We start from the raw sequence: 7,359 nt of genomic DNA, 5'->3' as shown, positions 1-7,359 counted from the left end.
AAAATTCAGTTCTTTCCAGTCATCTTGTTTAAAGCAATATTGCATCTCTGGGATGGGCACAAAAAAAGTTAAAAAAAGAAGCCTAATTATATGCAAACTGCATTTACTGTTATATTTATATTTTTTGTATTCTCTAAACTTGGCACTTTGACCTCTTATTCTGACACAACAACAAGAGGAGTCATCATTATCATTTTTTGTTCAAACAGGAACTTCTTTTGCTAAGCATGGAATTTTTATTTATTTTGCAAACGTTTTGGTGCAGATAGTAAACAAGGGAAATTAATCTGTAATTAATGCTAGGGGACTTAATTTATCACAAGTGAGTCTTGAAGGCCTTGCCTCTCTTGTTTGTTTATTTGTTGCTGCCCCATCATCTGCACGGTTCAGTAGCATTACCAATTCCCATGTCGTTCATGCTGGGTGCAGTACGTGACCGAATGGTTCGAGCGCTGCAGGATTCTCACCCAGGTCTCATGTCTTGACTGAGTTCGATCCCAAGTACCTGGGCATTTGGTGGGTGAAGGGTAGAGATTTTTTTTCTTTCTAACTCCCAGGTCAACAAATGTGCAGACCTTGCAAGTGCCTGAACCCCCTTCGTGTGTATGCACAGTCATGCAGAAGATCAAATTCACATGTCATCCTGTAATCAATGTCGGAGTTCAGTGGGTTAAGGACACACAAAAATTTCCAGCATCAACCACGACAGATTCATCAAGCTGATGTTGACCATGTAATGGAAAGAAAGAAAAACAGAAAGAAGAAGAGACCCCCTCACATGACCACATGTATCCGAGTTCATCTGCAACTGTCTTCCCTGTTCTGTCCTCATTAATTTCTGTATCTCTCACATTTCTACAAGTTTGGCTCACACAAATGTTAGGCTGTGTTTACTGTCCTTTCCCATGAATTTGCTTGTTCTTTTCCCCATTTTTCCTGCATGTATACTTTCATTCTCTTTCTCATTTCCCACCTGCTGGTACCATGTGTTTCTCTGTGAATCAAGTCCTGGTGAAGAATCCAGATCACGTTTTCATAGTCCAACCGCATATAACTTTAAATTCGATGAAATAATGATTGTGTGTGTATATATGGAAGGCTATCAAGGCCTAATCAGAGCGTTCAGTTGTGTCTATGCATTAGGCAAACATATGTCCCTCACATTGCTTCTAAAATTTTCATATACATATATTTTTTTAAGCAGATGTGGTATAGTGTATATAGTTGAGAAACTGGAATGGAAACCGAGTCTTTCTGATCAAGAGGGTTTGATGAGTCCCTGATAAGTTTAGACATGTTTTACATGCACATCTGTTGTGTTTTATCTACTGTGGCATCAGCTGAAGAAAATTGAATGTTTTTTTCCTTGTCAGTATCATTTTAAAATGATCTATTTATTCATTTATGTATTCAAACTCCTTTTGTTTCTCTTTGAACCCCCAAGTTGTGGTGAGTCAGTAAAATAAAGTCTTCGAGGGGGTGTGGGCGGAGGAGAAAGAGAGAAAGAGAGAGCGAGCGACAGACAGGCAGAGAATGATGCTGATTGTGGTTTGTTTTTGGAGCAAAGACCATCCACAGTACTTGAAGAACTCAGAAAAGTGTTATGTATATGATTCACAGCAATTATTTGTTCCACCAATTGTTGAAGTCCTATTCAACAAGGGCAGCTTACTGTAACATTTTTTTTTTCACTGGTGTTGTATCAAGTGACCCCTCTGTCTGAGGTCCCTCCATGTGTTGTAGTGGATGACTGAAGGAAATGATGTAATGTCTTAAAAAACCCTCACACGATTGGGATTATCTTGCAGCATTTCTGAATATTTGTACTGCATTTTTATTTTCATGCTGTGTATTATTTTACTGTTACTACAGATTTATCCATGAAATTTGGGCAGTTTACTTCAGACTGATCCTTGTAGTATCTGCATGCAACTCGGCTTATAGAGTGTTCACAATAAGTTCAGCACCACCTTGGACCTTGCACTGTTTTCTTCTTGGAAGCTTGGTGAAATGATGGTGAATTTTCCGCAAACAGCACCATATACAATCTATGTGAAGAACACCACTCATGACCAGGTGCTATAATTGTTCACCAATCTCTTCACAATCAGAACCCACAGCTATCATTCATCTTCTTCGTTTGTGGGCTGTAACTCGTTCACTTGTACGTACACGAGTGGGCTTTTACGTGTACGACCATTTTTACCCCACCATGCAGACAGCCATACTCCGTTTTCGGGGGTTATCTTTTATAAATCACTGAATAAATGTAATTTTTTGTTTAGCTAAAACATGGATTTTTCAAAGGCTTTTCATGAACTGTTCAAAGTGCATGTGTGTCTGGAACAGCTGTTTGATTCTTCAATGAGATGCCAGTGACAGAACATCATATGGAGACTGCTTTATCTTTATCATCACTAATATATCAAACATTTTATAACAACACACTTGCTGTTTATATGGAGACTGCTTTATCTTTATCATCACTAATATATCAAACATTTTATAACAACAACTTGCTCCATCACTAATATATCAAACATTTTATAACAACACACTTGCTGTTATATGGAGACTGCTTTATCTATGTCATCACTAATATATCAAACATTTTATAACAACACACTTGCTGTTTATATGGAGACTGCTTTATCTTTATCATCACTAATATATCAAACATTTTATAACAACACACTTGCTGTTTATATGGAGACTGCTTTATCTATATCATCACTAATATATCAAACATTTTATAACAACACACTTGCTGTTTATATGGAGACTGCTTTATCTATATCATCACTAATAATAATTATATCAAACATTTTATAACAACACACTTGCTGTTTATATGGAGACTGCTTTATCTTTATCATCACTAATATATAAAACATTTTATAACAACACACTTGCTGTTTATATGGAGACTGCTTTATCTATATCATCACTAATATATCAAACATTTTATAACAACACACTTGCTGTTTATATGGAGACTGCTTTATCTTTATCATCACTAATACTGCTTTATCTTTATCATCACTAATATATCAAACATTTTATAACAACACACTTGCTGTTTATATGGAGACTGCTTTATCTTTATCATCACTAATATATCAAACATTTTATAACAACACACTTGCTGTTTATATGGAGACTGCTTTATCTATATCATCACTAATATATCAAACATTTTATAACAACACACTTGCTGTTTTCAAGTGGTCTTTGATTGTTATACAAGTCTGTATATGAGGGTAGATTTTTTTTCATAGAATTTTGCCATTGGCAACTACTTTCAAGCAGTAAGGGATGTTTAATTTTATTTTCATGCACTAAATGGATATAACACATAGAACCTTAATTTGTCATTGGTGGAAGTGACTGTATTTTGTGACGCTGAAAAGTTTGTGGCGAAACTCCAGGGGCCGCTTAACCAAAGTGTGTGTCTTAATTCCAAAACAAAGTAAAAACAAAGGGGAAAAATAAAACCGTCAAAATCCATTCCCAATATGGAAATCTGTATAATGATACGAAGACCTTCTGTCCATAGTGAAGAAACGCAAACTTAGGTTGTATGGACACATCTCCTGATCATCTGGTCTTGCCAAAACGTTCCTGCAAGGCACCGTACAAGGAGGCAGAAGGAGAGGACGGCAGAAGAAGAGATGGGAAGACAACATCCGGGGGTGGACAGGCTTGATGCTCGGTGACGCCCTGAGGAAATCAGAAAACCGTGAAGAGTGGAGAGGGGTGGTGGTCAGGTCAGCAGCGGTGCCCCAACGGTCTGAACCCAGACTACGGGAGAGGTGAAGGTGAAGATAATGATACAGAAATACTCCGAACCACGGTTTTGTGCAACGGTGCACCCAGACCTCCACTCACGGTTTAGTGGAGGAGGGAGAAGATCCTGTCCTCTGTCTAATCACTGTAACCCACAGCCTCTTGCTCTTGACGTTGTCATCCACCATTCAAGAAGAAGAAGAAGGAAAAAAAAGTCCCATAGTCTTTTACAACCATCTAGGCAATGGATAAATATTCACTTGTCTTTGGTACAGTAAAGCAAAGCTGGGTCCAATCCTGTGCCTGAACCATTTTAACCTTTCCCAAATGAAGTCCGGTACCACCAAATTGCACATGGGTGGAGTGAAAAAAATCTGAGTGAAGTCCCTTTCCTAAGGACACAACACCATGTGGATACAGGGCCTTGAACACTGATCACTGGTGAACACTGGTCCCTTCCCTAAGGACACAACACCATGTGGATACAGGGCCTTGAACACTGATCACTGGTGAACACTGGTCCCTTCCCTAAGGACACAACACCATGTGGATACAGGGCCTTGAACACTGGTCCCTTCCCTAAGGACACAACACCATGTGGATACAGGGCCTTGAACACTGGTCCCTTCCCTAAGGACACAACACCATGTGGATACAGGGCCTTGAACACTGGTCCCTTCCCTGAGGACACAACACCATGTGGATATAGGGCCTTGAACACTGATCACTGGTGAACACTGGTCCCTTCCCTAAGGACACAACACCATGTGGATACAGGGCCTTGAACACTGGTCCCTTCCCTAAGGACACAACACCATGTGGATACAGGGCCTTGAACACTGGTCCCTTCCCTAAGGACACAACACCATGTGGATACAGGGCCTTGAACACTGATCACTGGTGAACACTGGTCCCTTCCCTAAGGACACAACACCATGTGGATACAGGGCCTTGAACACTGATCACTGGTGAACACTGGTCCCTTCCCTAAGGACAACACCATGTGGATACAGGGCCTTGAACACTGATCACTGGTGAACCCTGGTCCCTTCCCTAAGGACACAACACCATGTGGATACAGGGCCTTGAACACTGATCACTGGTGAACCCTGGTCCCTTCCCTAAGGACACAACACCATGTGGATACAGGGCCTTGAACCCTGGTCCCTTCCCTAAGGACACAACACCATGTGGATACAGGGCCTTGAACACTGGTCCCTTCCCTAAGGACACAACACCATGTGGATACAGGGCCTTGAACACTGGTCCCTTCCCTAAGGACACAACACCATGTGGATACAGGGCCTTGAACACTGATCACTGGTGAACCCTGGTCCCTTCCCTAAGGACACAACACCATGTGGATACAGGGTCTTGAACACTGATCACTGGTGAACACTGGTCCCTTCCCTAAGGACACAACACCATGTGGATACAGGGCCTTGAACACTGATCACTGGTGAACCCTGGTCCCTTCCCTAAGGACACAACACCATGTGGATACAGGGCCTTGAACACTGGTCCCTTCCCTAAGGACACAACACCATGTGGATACAGGGCCTTGAACACTGGTCCCTTCCCTAAGGACACAACACCATGTGGATACAGGGCCTTGAACACTGATCACTGGTGAACCCTGGTCCCTTCCCTAAGGACACAACACCATGTGGATACAGGGCCTTGAACACTGGTCCCTTCCCTAAGGACACAACACCATGTGGATATAGGGCCTGGAACACTGGTCACTGGTGAACACTGGATCACAAGTCCAATACCTGATTGATTCTCTATTTTGTCTGTAAGAAAATCAAAAAGAACATGAAAGAAATGAAGAAAAAAAGAAAGAAAAAAAGAAAAGAAGAAGAAGAAAAAAAAGGAAAACAAGAGTAAAACAACAAATGCACCCCATCAAATATTTTATTCCTGTACATCATGGATGCCATTATCTAGTTTACTTAGCATTATCACACAGAGTGTTATGCCATAACGTTTACTTCAACTCAATATACAAAGTGTTCAAAACACACATTCACAAAGTTATGAATACTGAGAAAGAATGGAGGAAAAAAAAAAACAGAAACATTATTACATGTTGGTGTTGGAAAGGAACGAAAACTAACAGCAGTCCGGAATTGTGTGAAAATAAACGCTGGTCTGCAGCTGAACTTGATCCTGAATCCTTTTACACCTGTTATGGATGTGCATGTATTGTGTTTATGTGTGCATGCTGTATACAAAACCACTGATGATGCACCATATATCTAATCCCTGACTACCCCCCTGCCCTTCGTTTTTTTCAAAACAATATCACTCACACTCAAAAACCAGACGGACATCCAAACTATCCGTCTTTCACATGAGACCAGACAGCTGCAGTCTGACACCTGTGTCAAGAATGAAAGGCGAAACAGACAGACAGACAAAACGTCAGGCTAACGACAGACAGACAAAATGTCAGGCAAATGGCAGACAGACAAAACGTCAGGCAAACACAGACAGACAAAACGTCAGGCAAACACAGACAGACAAATCAGTGACTGCTTCTTTTGCAGCAACAGTGCAAGGTCTTGGGAACGATGTAGCAGTTAACCCATTCAGAACTAGGGCCTGGGTTGCACATAAGTCAGCAGCACAAAGTTTGCTTAATGTTAAGAATTTTCTGAAGTCTATGCTAATTCCAGAGTTGAAAGAATTCTTTAAGCTAAGTAAGCAAACGTAGCACAGCTAAGATCGCTCATGTGAGGGCACTGTCACTGGATGGACATGGTGCCGGTCTCCACGCTGGGGGAGTATGTTCACTCACTGCGGCTCAGTGACTAAGCAATTATTGTCAGTAGGGGGAGGCTTAGTAGGCTGTGTCCTAAATATGTCAAATCAATACAGGCACTACTGAACACCAACTGAAGTGACTCAGCAGCAGTGCAGGGTCTCCTCTGGTGTGTGGCCTGACACCCTAACATTCATGGTTCCCTACAGACTTCCAATGTTAGGACTGTGACAGATGAACCTGGGTGTGGTCGTATAATGGGGATTCATAATAAATAGTTTGAGAGTAATCCATTTAAACAATGCAGATGTGGAGGAAGAATTGATAAAAAAAAAAAGAAAAAAAAGGAAAAGACAAAAACAGCTAATGTAACCCAGCCCAGTAAATGATCTTCTCCCACAACACCCAGCAGTGTTCCACTTTTACTTTGAAGTTAGAGAAATTTTATTTTAACCCTTTTGAGCGGCTGTGCGAGATGATTTAATCAACAAAACAAGACAGTAACAGCAGTTTCAGCTTCTCAAGGGGGCATCACTGCGTTTGGAGAAATCCATACACGCTACTACACACCTGCTAAGCAGAGGCCTGACCAGTAGTGTAATCCAACAAGCTAAGTTATGCCTTACGGAAATAACCACCACCCAATAAACAACCCCCCCCCTCTGACAAACAGTCAAAGAAAGCAACCAAAACATAACAGACACATTTTTCCCCGTTCGTTATACACTCATTCAAACATCATCAAAGACCTGCATCTGATCCGTCAGTTCATCAAATGATCTGCATACCACACACCACGCCTGGTT

Source organism: Babylonia areolata, chromosome 8, assembly GCF_041734735.1.
Source record: "Babylonia areolata isolate BAREFJ2019XMU chromosome 8, ASM4173473v1, whole genome shotgun sequence".
In the NCBI taxonomy this organism is placed as follows: domain Eukaryota; kingdom Metazoa; phylum Mollusca; class Gastropoda; order Neogastropoda; family Buccinidae; genus Babylonia; species Babylonia areolata.
Note: the sequence above shows the minus strand (reverse complement) of the source record.